This window comes from Polypterus senegalus, chromosome 1, assembly GCF_016835505.1.
Source record: "Polypterus senegalus isolate Bchr_013 chromosome 1, ASM1683550v1, whole genome shotgun sequence".
NCBI lineage: Eukaryota > Metazoa > Chordata > Cladistia > Polypteriformes > Polypteridae > Polypterus > Polypterus senegalus.
This window is the reverse complement of record NC_053154.1, coordinates 306,137,076-306,149,438: the sequence shown is the minus strand read 5'-3', so window position 1 is coordinate 306,149,438 and position 12,363 is coordinate 306,137,076. Positions and strand designations below refer to the sequence as shown.

Here is a 12,363-nt window from a genome sequence, read left to right as displayed (position 1 = left end):
AAAGGAGGTGCGTAGAAAGCAATAATTAAGTGAAAATAAAACAATGATGCAGGATAACGTAAGAAACCATCAGCCTTATTTAGAACGTGCAAATAAAGCCATTTGTTAACTTTACAACACTGCATTGGGTCACGAATTCAGTAGCAATAGATGACAGCAAAGTAGGTAGCTAGCTAGGCAGAGTAGAAAATATGATTGGCCCCGCCGTCTGTCATATGACACCCAGCTCTACCTCACTAGCAAACCTACTTTTTCCTTTCCACCTTCCTCGGTTATTGATTGCATAGCAGAAATTAAATCCTGGTTTTCTTCAAATGGTCTTAAATTAAATAGTGACAAAACGGAGGTTCTCGACATTGGTACATAATCAACATTATCCAAAACTGATCACTTTTCATTTGCTATTGATAATTCCTCTGTCTCCCCTTCCCCACAGGTTAAGAGTCTGGATGACATCCTTGATAGTACTCACATCAATAACATCTCCCATTTCCACCTGCGTAACATTAATCATATTAGCCCCTCCATCACTCACTCCTCACACCACCGCTATCCTTGTTCATAGCCTTGTCACTTCTCGTCCGGATTATTGTAATTCCCTTTTCTTTGGTCTTTCTCGCAAATCTCTTTATAAGCTTCAACTGATCCAGAATTCAGCTGCCCGCCGTCCTCAACCCCCTTCAGCAGCTTCACTGGCTTCCAGTTCAGTTCCGAATTCAATTCAAAATTCTCCTAATAACTTTCAAGGCTCTCCACAACCTTGCCCCTCCACATCTGTCTGAACTGCTCCATGTTGCCATTCCCTCCCGCACCCTTAGATCCTCTTCCTCCATCCACTTGACTGTCCCCTTCGCCCGTCTTACCACCATGGGGAGCAGAACATTCAGTTTCTCTGGAGCTCATTACCAATCTGAACTTGGAAATACTGATTCATTCTCACTTTTCAAATTTAAACTTAAAACTCATTTGTATGAGACTGCTTTTTCTCTTTGACTACAATTGCTCTGTCTGATGTTAAGTTTTGTATTTTTAGTTTTGTTTATAATGTGTGCTTTATCTATTGCTCGGTATCCTTGAGTATTTATAAAGGCGCCTACGAATAAATAACATATATTATTATTATTATTGTTATTAATTATTATTATTATTATATTGCTTAGGACGAATCGCATTTGCAGCGCTATATTAACATGCTGTGTCTGTGTCTGTAACTTCGCGGCACTCCTCAGCTTCCGCAGGCAGCTTTAGGCTTTAGAATTCGTCTCTGTAGCCAATTAAGAAAGGCAAACCCTTAGTCAATTTACGATCCGAGTTTCAATCAACCGATTAATCAACCGAAACGCTACCTGCTATGAATGCCCAAGGAGAGCAAAACGCCGCACGTGTCAGTCATTTCTGTTCCAACTGGCAGCCAAGGAGTCAGTCCAGTGATGCTGAGGAGGCTGGAGGTCGTAGAGGAAGGACGAGGACATGCAGGTATGTGCAACATTGTGGTGCTGTGCTGTGCTGTGCTGATATCATGCAGGTTTACGGGTATGTCTTAATATTATTGAAAATTATATGACCAGTGTGAAATATTATGACTGAAGGATATGGAGAAATAGCTATAATTAGCCGTTGAACCCCTGCAGGTTGTATTTTTTTTTTTCTCCAGCCGTCTGGAGTTTTTTTGTTTTGTTTGTTTTTTTCTGTCCTCCCTGGCCATCGGACCTTACTTTAATTCTATGTTAATTAGTGTTCCCTTATTTTAAATATCATTTATTTTGTCTTTTGTCTCTTTCTTCATTGTAAAGCACTTGGAGCTACATTATTTGTATGAAAATGTGCTTTATAAATAAATGTTGTTGTTGTACACACCATATAGTAGAACTCCAATTGTGTTCATAAGAATTTCTTATAGGGACGTCTTGAAATCACCTCAGTTTTTATTTTGTCCTCTGTCTCTTGACTTCCTGGTATAAGAAAGGAAAAAAAACACGCATATGTTATACTGTTTGACTCGTCCTGATGTCTAGTTATGTAAGATCATGAGCCGCGTTTGGGGGTGGCAAGTGGGTGACCGCCCCAGGCCCCGCACCTTAGGAAGCCCCGCTTTTGAGGTCCGCGTGTCCCGTTCGTTCGGAGTTGTCAAGGTATATTCTCCAGTTTGATAAAATCCGTGTATTTATCTTGCAAAAAATTTAGCTGAATACTGTAATGAGAAAATCCGTTGTATATTAACATTATATTTATTAAACTTGTGCGCACGTTTATACAGTTCCCACATACCGGTAACCGCGTTTGACATAACTGGCCCTGATCAGCCCTAAAGCCCCTTCTGTGTAAGATGATGAGCGTTTTGGGGTTCTCCCCTATTTTTGGCACTTTAGACTGAGAAAATCCCAATTTTTAGGCCATTTTTGGACCATATTTTAGGATTCGGGGAGTACAGTTGGCGAAGGTGGATAAGCTTTAAATACTTGTGTTCAACAGTTCAGAATAGGGATTGTGGAACAGAGATGAAAAAGAGAGTGCAGGCAGGGTGGAGAAGAGTGTCCGGAGTGATTTGTGACAGACGGGTATCCGCAAGAGTGAAAGGGAAGGTCTGCAGGACGGTAGTGAGACCAGCTGTGTTATATGGGCTGGAGACGGTGGCACTGACCAGAAAGGAGGAGACAGAGCTGGAGGTGGCAAAGTTAAAGATGCTAAGATTTACATTGGGTGTGACGTGGATAGACATGATTAGAAATGAGGACATTAGAGGGTCAGCTCAAGGTGGACAGTTGGGAGACAAAGTCAGAGAGGCGAGCTTATGTTGGTTTGGACATGTGCAGAGGAGAGATGAGGGTATATTGGGAGAAGGATGGTAAGGATAGAGCTGCCAGGGAAGAGGAAGACCTAAGAGGAGGTTTATGGATGTGGTGAGAGAGGACATGCAGGTGATGGGTGTGACAGAAAAAGATACAGAGGACAGAAAGATATGGAAGAAGATGTGGCGACCCCTAATGGGAAGAAGATTTTGGGCAGGAAATGAGACCCTTTTATAATAAAGAGTAAACAAATAGCTGCCTGCAGCAAAAATAATCAGAAGAATTTAAAGTTGTGTATGCCACATCAAACAACCCCAGGGATTCACCCCTTAATTGATACAAGAATTTAAAGCTGATCCTTTTCTCAAAACTTCATAAAAATTGGGATCGGAAATGTAAGCATGGGGAGTGTTTTATGCTTTTGTGAGGTTGCCAATCACGAACATGATGATATTTTTCAGATTTTGATTCTTTTCCAGTTGTACTGGCCTTCAAAGAGTCACTTCCAGAAGGTTAAAAATGACAAATTTCAAGCATAAGCATGCGGGTATTGTTTTAGACAATTTCAAGGTCTGTGATTATGAATATGACGTTATTGCTAATTTATGATCCCTTACTTTTCACTGAGAGAGTGAAAAATAACACAGTTCTATCATAGTATTATTCATCAAAATCTCGACATCGAATCTTTGGACGATTCCAATATTTTCCATATACAGTTAAAAAAATAAATAAATAGTGCCACCCGGGGCGGGACGTCCCCTTCGCCCCAAAGCTAAGCCAGTGCTGAAGGACAGCCAAGTGCACAGCGAGGGAGGGAGCGAGCGAGCGTATGTAAATCGCGCGTTTGCCTTGATCGATCAGCAGCTAACTTAGCAGGATTACTTTTGCTAGCTTTCAATGGCACTGGATCGAATTCACGAAACGTGAGTAGGTCGAATTTCTTCGTGATTCGTTCATAGTTTTAGTAAGGACCGTCTGTTCGTAAAAATGAAAGGATCTCGCACATGCTCAGGATCAAACGTAGTGCGTGTGTAAATAATAAAAAGCATAGTATATATGAATGCCATTTTCACAAAACAATTTTAAATGAATAAAATACTTTATAAATATCCATCCATTATCCAACCCGCTATATCCTAACACTGGGTCACGGGGGTCTGCTGGAGCCATGCATAAGATATCACATCCTTCAACGAAATCTGTTCACAGGTGCCCTGATTTGTTTCTCAATAACACATCACGCAGGTCTGTACCTAACGAAGGGTGTTTTCCTATAAAAGGGCATCGATTACAACCTGAATTGACTGAACGTAACAACGGTTGATCCCGCATTACGGCGCGAATCCACCACAAATAATTTACAGCAGCGCTCTTGGCAGAATCAAACTCGCAAACGTCCTGTAAAAATAAGTCACTTCGCTTGGAAGGTTATTCCTCTCTCACGGTGTCCCCGATCTCCATCCATCGTGTCGTGTCCCTTTTCCTGCAGTTACCCCGTTATCATCTGCAAGTCTGCATTTGTAATGCCATGAAAGTCTCCACCTGCCTTCTGGAATCTTCTCGGACTTCAAAGGTATACAGGGCTCAGCACACCTGTGTAAACCGTGCTGTCAATCACCCGTCCAGACCCCGCCCATCTCTAGAGTGACAATGCTGGTCATTACAGAGAGAGATGGATGGTTGATTAGTTGTTTTAGACTGCCCAGACCCATTCTGGTGCATTTATACACTATTATGGATCCTATTCTGAAAAGAAAATCAAAAGTTCGTGCCATATTCCTGCACATCTTCAAGTCCTGTCGACACTTGGCTTTTTAGCTGCAGGGACATTTTAGCGGTAGACTACAGACAGGTCTGGAATTTCTCGGCATCTATGAGCCGCATGCAATCGGGAGTATTAACGGCATATTAACATTAATGCGGGATTATATCCAGTTTTTATACGGTGGTAGATAGTTGAGTGTTTTCGGGGCTGGATTGGTGTAAAAGAATGCACACGTGTATGCATCAAAGGTCCACCTAATCATGCTTTTGAATATACGAATAGAAAACACTTGCACTTATGTTAACGTGCAGCCTTGATGTTCTGTAAAGTGTGTTCTACTCAACGCCGCTGTCCGATCGCCCGGCGGTACGCATGACTGTTTCATTCTGCAGCGCAGTTCCGTTGGTACGTGTCTGGAACAAGGAGCTGTGCGAGACCACTGGCTTCTCGGTAACAGTAAAAGTTTCTCCTGTAGATTGAACCGAGAGATTACTATTTCATAGGTATAAATAGGCTAATTGTTAATATCCATTGAGGACATGGCTTGTGACACTCTCAACAGATACCCCAGGAATGGGCTTCTAATAATGCAGACGTCACCGAGCGGGCTGTTATCGAGTGCACTTTTGTTAACTTCTGTTAAAAGCAGCCCACTCTTCGCTTCTTTGAGGGTTTGTCTTTGCCTTTCTTTATTCGCTTTTGACATTTCGGCAGATCTCGGGCACGTGTAGCAGCACATCCTTATATGGTAAGATCTGGGGCGTTGATGGGTGTGGATTATGTTAATGAACTGACAACGTGCACGCGACTGTCAGTTTACGATTGATTGGGATTTATGAACCTACGCAGGGTATTAGTAAAAAAAAAAAAGCGAGGTTTCATTCATAGTTTGTTCGTGTGGCGTAAGATTTTAGCAAAACCGCCCTATGCGAGCAAATGGGTTCGTTAATTTACGGTCGTTTCATGAACGGGACCCTCTGTGTGTAAAATCGTTAAAGAGAAACTGCAGTACCGCCAGCAAGCAGAAGGTGCGACTTGAGGGCCTGCTGAGAATACCTCGTGTCTGGGAAAAGAACAAACTCGCTCATCTCTACTAGAAGTTATTACTTTGATTCCAAGAACTATTAACTGTAATTTCATAGATCTAATATACTGTATTATGGTATTGGGGTAACTTTTTTAACTAAAAGATAACTTCGTCAGGGATTACGTTCTAGCACGGTGTTAAACCCATGCAGTGACAAGAAGCAGCGCTATGGCAAGACGTTTTAACAATTAATTTAATTTGATATCTGCGTTCAAAACATGAATTTTATATTTGATATCAGGACTTAGAAATTTGATGCCTGATGTCATGCTTTTAAAATTTGATATCGAGCTTTTGAAATCTGATGTCACATTTTTGGAAGTTGATATCATAGCTTAAATGCTAATATATATGCATTTTAAATTCTCCTATCCTATTTTGTCATTTCGATTTCACGTTTATTAAATTTGACATCAACTTATAAAATTTGATAACACGCTGTTGAAATATATCGCTCTTTAGAAACAAATTTGATTTCAACTTCTAGAAATTAATGTCCACATGCTTTTTGAATCTGATATCGAACTTCTGGAATTTTGATATTAGGGTTTTAAAATGGGACATTGCACTTATGAATTCTGATGAAGTTTTTAAAATTTGAAATTATGCTTTTGAAATTTCATATGAGAAATTAAGTGTTAATATATGTTATATCAGTATAAGTGTACATTTCAGTTCAGCTATTGATGTCTGATTGTGGGTTGACACCTCGTGATTTGATTGGTAATGCCTTGCACATTTTGTTAGTTGTTGTTCAATAAAGAAAAAGGCACGCGCTGTCTGCTCGTCCGTTCTTATCGAAGGAAAGTGTACAGGATTACTAATACATGACAATATATATGCATTTTTAATGTGGCACATTTTTGTCATTTTTAGAAATTGATATCACACTTTTAATTAGATATCAATTTTTTTTTTAACTTGATGTTTTTATTTTAAAATGTGATATCAAGTTTGAGGATGTTGCTATCAGAATTCAAAAGCTCTATTTCCAATTTTATAAGCCTGATATCAAATATCATAAAAAGGAAAATGGATTAAATGTTAAAATGTTCAACCATTTAATATATTTTCATTTAAGCTCTCTTTTTTGAAATTGAGTTTTAAAAGCTCTATATCAAATTTTAAAAACTTGATCAAGCCCTGGCCAGGGCCCCAGGTCATCCGAGGGTAAAGACTCCCCCAGCAGCACTGTAGACCCCCATTCCGTGTTCTGCAGTTCAAAGCGAAGCCCCACACTGGCTTGTTATCTCTCAACACCGACGATTGATGTTCCGCTGTTAGTTGTTGGTTGTGGAGTGCCTGTGACTAACTGTAGTTTTTTAACCTCTTTATGACGTTTTACTTTGTTTCCTACTCTTTGTCTTTTCTTTCTGACCTCGCTTTGTCCTGCTTTTTTTCAATGACACCTGGGGCCTCATGTATAACGCTGTGCGTAGAACTCGCACTATAACATGGTGTAAGCACAAAAGCCGAAATGTGTTTACGCACAGAGAAATCCAGATGCAGGAATCTGTGCGTACTCCACCTTCCACGTTCTTCCGCTACATAAATCCCGATCAGCGTGAAAACTAACGCTCGTGCACGCGCATTTTGTAACGCCCCAAATCCTCCCAGAATTACGCCTATTTGAATATGCAAATCAATATAAATCGCCCTTAAGCGCAGCCTTCTGTGAAAAGACAATGGAAAAAGCACGGGGAAAATATAAGAATTTCAGCGAATACCAAGTGGAGGCAAAGGAAAAAACATACTATTTGTTCAAATAAACTGTGGTATAATCAACAAAATGAAGTTGATCGAGTGACATAGCGTGTTGGAGAAACTTGAAAGCTCACATTCACAAAATCGCACAGTGCCGGAAATAAAAAAGTCACATATCAAAGTCGCAATGAAAAGAAGAGTTGTAAACCCACTGTCTGAGTGTCATATGAAAGCTTATTAGGGTACAGAGAAAAAAGGCACACGGTGGGGGAAAAAGCACGAAATGTCAACTTTAATCACGTAGTTTATTTTGTCATTAAAGTAGAACATCATAAACTTCATCTTAAAATCGTTTAATTAACCAGTTTCTCAAATCACATCGTAATTAAAGTAGCTTGTTAAATGCTTTGTTTTGTATTTGATCTTCTACTCGTATGTGATCTATGTGTGTGAATCACTACTTGCTTCTTAAACTGGCTCTCTTCCTCCAAGTGGACACAGACTCCATTAAATTCGTGATATTACAGCTCTCTGAATAACTAAAATACTGAGATGTATACGTGATATCATTTTCATGATGATAGGAGTTAAAGCACATTATTAAACATGTGTTTCATGAGCCTCGTGCTCATGACAAGCATTTATCTTTTGTCGAAATTTGTCGCTGCGTTTTTAGCTGTGTTGTTATTTTCTCTTTCTGTTTTATATTCAATATATATTGGCGTAGCCGTCACTGCAGTCAGTGCTTTTCTTTCCCCAAGTAACAGATCGCCACACAATCAGCTCTGTAATAGACGTTAAGCCATCTGTAAGCTTAGCGCCGATTCTTCAAAACGTTTAAAGAACATTGAAATATCTTCGTAGTACATGTTTAATTATTCTATCCTTCACGACACTCCCAGTGAAGAATATAGATTATTTAAATGAAGTTAAAGTTTTATGTGTATAATTTAACAAACATATTTTGCTTCATTTCACCTTAAAATGATATTGTCATCATATGTAAATACGCTTTATAAAGTGGCTCAGGTTGTGCGATATTATAACTGTAGTGCAAGTTTACAGTGGGGTGATTGTACTTATAAGTACAAACCGTTCTACAAGGAGCAATTGATTGAGTGCATTTAAAGTTCTTGGGATTAAACTGTTTCTGAACCGCGAGGTCTGTACAGGAAAGGCTTTAAAACGTTTTGCAGTGGCTGAGACAGCGTGTCCTTAAAGCTGTATACCGATAATTCTCTTTCCGATCAGCTGCTGCTGTGATTCACACTCAGATACAGTGATATAAATACTCCGAGTGGTGCAGTGAGAGAAATATGGAAAAGATGATCCGCTGTGGCAACTCCTAACGGGAGGAGCTGAAAGACGACGAAGAAGAAGAAGGCGAAGTGAGAGTAACAACGCTAAAGCAGTTATGGTATTTGGAATACTATGGCTGTTCCCTGGACCATTATATTGTTACGAGTTAATTACAATCAGATGCATTACACTAATAAACAATATGCGGTTAGTTTCGGTGTATTTATAAACCGCGTCATGAAAATAATGAGTAATCACACAAGAACAGTAGCATTGCTTTGACGCCGAGTGCCGCCAGTTTGCAAAACCGAGCGGAGAACTTGCGTACGACAAGGCATGAGGTACCGAGGAAAAGTGCGGGGCTTTACGCCAAGTGTAGGTTTTATACATCGCAATTTGAACGTGGAAAAGTTCTTACGCAACATTTCTGTGCGTACGCACCGTTTATACATGAGGCCCCTGGTCCGTGGTTACTTCCTTTTTTTATATTTTCTAAATTTCACTAGTTTCTTTCTCCACATGTGTATAGTGCCAGTGGTGTGGTTTTTTTTTTTTTATCCTTTTGAATTCCACTGCTTTCATAAACTCTAACCTGCTCTGTACGTGTACAGCACCAACGTTCGGATTGGACGCATTTTTTTTTTTTTTCCAATTCCACTTGTTCCGAGCTAAAAATTTTACTTTCCTTATTTTCTGAATTTGCACCTCGATTATTCTTTCTTTTTTTAATCTCTCCAACGTTTTTGAGTCTTTTTTTTTCCGCGCTGCTTTCTTCATCGCATATTCATTTATAACGTATTGTCCTTATACTTTATATGCGCTGAGAGCCCTAAATCTGCGTTTGCTCAAATCCTCCATTACACGACTGAGTGTTCCTGCCCATTGCTCTTATTTGGTTATAAGTAGGGCGTGTCTTGCAAGAATCTCATGTTCTGCGTCATCGCGAGACGGTCCTGGTCAATCTCTCTAGTCTCGCGGGTCTTTTAAGTGTCTTCCGTGAACTTAACGTGAAGATCACGTCTCGTCGCCCTACTGTTTCTCTCCAGGATTTTCTTTTAATAATAGAGAGATATTCGTTAAAATTGCAGTTGAAGTCTCTAAGTCAAAGTAGAAGTGTTGGCTTCATCAGGCCAAGTAGGAGGCCTGTGCTGATTAATTATTGGGTCAGAAATACAGTACAGGTAATGGAGCCCTGAGACTGTCTGTACTCAACATCTGTTCACTCAGTACACTTTCAGTTTATTTTAGTGAATTTTTAGTATTTTTGGACCTTTCACTTTTTTTTTTTTTTTGTTTAAGTTTTAGGGTTAGCAGAAGGTGAGCTGGAGTTGACATGAACTCTCTCGAGGTAAATTGGCTTCTTTTGTTTTCTCTGCTAAGTGCCAGGCTTGTAGTCCTGACAAAGCTTTAATTTGATCTTAGAAAGCGAAGGTCATGTTAAGAAATCCAATGCTGTCATGGCAGGGCTTCTCAAAGTCCATCCTGAGACCCACTGTACAGGCTGCAGGTTTTTGTTCCGACCATCTTGTGTTTTCAAGTGGACTCCCAGGCTGTTCGCTGCAGGATGTGATGTTTTGGGATCATAAATCGGAAAACCAAACATTAAATCTTTCAAGCAGTTTTATAGGGATAATGTGTTTTTTTTTCTTTTTAACTATATTTTCATTCTACTTTTCTAGGTGTTCTAATTGTTTAATTAATCCATTATTTACTAATTAATGGGTCTGATGCTAAAGTAGTTGCAGCCTTTGATTATTCTGTGTTATTTGCCAGCGTGTCTGCTCTGCTCGTTTTTAATTGTCATTAATAAGATACAACGAAGGGGGAAAACCGCAGAGAGAAAGGACAGAATAAAATGAAAATCAACAAAAGAGAAGTAAGCATTTTAAATCAATTGGAAAAGCAGAAATATTTCTAAACTAGGGGGTTGCTTCTCTCGCCAATCCCTCAGCCATTTTGTGTCTCTGCTGTTCGTATGTGGATTTCACTTCCACAAAGCAACGAATCTTAATTCTCATGGATACGCCTCTTCATTGGGAAGAAACACTACTTTTCCCTGATGGCAACACAAATTAGACGACTTACAAGTCTGCAACTTTACGTTTCAATCAGAACAATATCTACATACTGTACTCTTGTCATATCGCCTATGTCCACATATTCCATCTCTTTTTGCTGTTCCATTATTTTATGGAGTAATAATTTCTGTTTGCGCTAATGCAATCTTTACTATCCGTTTTTTTCGAGAACTTTGGTGCTTTCTTAATCCCTAACCTGCTCTGCATTTATGTTTCATGTTGCGTTAAGAGGTATTGGTTGCGTTATACGTTTTTGTTCTTTTTGGCTTTGAAATTCAGTTTTTAAACTTACTTTTACTATAACACTTCAGTAAAAACAATATTTGGGATCGCCTTTTTTGTTATCGCCTTGTATTTTGATGTCGTGTTTGGAATTCCATCGTGACAAAGTAGAACTGCCCGTGAGTGAATATCGGTTTTCTCTCTGTATGAACGGTATCTGACTGACAATCATGTTCGCACAGATGAGAAATGACTGAACTGGGCGTGTGCGGTTGTGAAGGTTTTAGATGTGGGCAGAACTTTTCCAAATCTCTTTGCATAAAGTCTTGTCTCGTGGGGGCTTGAAAGTATCTCGGAGAACGTCTCATCTCGGGCGTTTCTTTTAAACCTTTACTTCCATTATCTCTAACCTGCTCTACATGTGTATCACGTTGTTTTTGAGTTCTTTACAATGTTCTACTTTGTCATCCACTCTTTGTCTTTTATTTCCAGCCCCCGGTGTGGTTAACTCTCTTGGTACAAAGTCTCGTCTCGTGGGATTTGAAATTCTCTCTCTGAAAGTCTCGTCTCAGGATTTTTTTATTATAATAGAGAGATGTCTTATAAATGTAACAATAATGCGGCTCTACTTTTGTGAATGTAGAATAAGAGAGAAAAAAAATACTGTAATCCCTCCTCGATCGCGGGGGTTGCATTCCAGAACCCCCCACGATAGGTGAAAATCCGCGAAGTAGAAACCGTATGTTTGTATGATTATTTTTATATATTTTAAGCTCTTAGAAACTCTCCCACACTGTTTATATATATTCTCCATACAGTTATACAGTAAACCCTTGTTTATCGCGGTTAATCCGCTCCAGACAGATAAATGGATTTCCAAGAAGTAGGATTCTTTATTTATAAATCTAATATTTTCGCAGTTAGAGCATTGAAAACCTGTTTACGACCTTCTAAATACGGATTTTAACATTATTGGAGCCCTCTAGACATGAAGTAACACCCTTTAGTCAAACGTTTAAACTGTGCTCCATGACAAGACAGAGATGACAGTTCTTTCTCACAATTAAAAGAATGCAAACATATCTTCTCTTCAAAGGAGTAAACGTCAGGAGCAGAGAATGTCAGAGAGAGAGTATAGTAAACAATCAAAAATCAATAGGGCTGGTGCGCTTTTAAGTATGCAAGCACCGCGATAAAGCGGCGCAATGAAGGGATCAATGTGAAGGTAGCCTTTCAGCATTTTTTATAGGAGTGTCCGTATCTTCTGTGCAAACAGCCCCTCTGCTCACATCTCCTCCGTCAAGCGCAGAGAACGTCAGAGAGAGAGCGCGCGAGATTAAAGCAAACAATCAAAAAAATCAATAAGTGTGCTTTTGGACGCACCTCGATAAAGCAGCATTTCTTAGAGGATCGTCC

The 12,363-nt window shown here is 39.5% G+C and overlaps 1 long non-coding RNA gene across 1 annotated transcript in view; it reads left to right on the top strand.

Annotated features, from left to right (window-relative positions):
* The first annotated feature begins 1,272 nt into the window (after positions 1-1,272).
* LOC120514628 overlaps positions 1,273-12,363 on the top strand; it is a 59,208-nt gene continuing 48,117 nt past the window's right edge. Inside the window, exon 1 of the long non-coding RNA XR_005630497.1 lies at positions 1,273-1,476. This is a non-coding gene — a long non-coding RNA (uncharacterized LOC120514628). The remainder of the gene's footprint in view (positions 1,477-12,363) is intronic.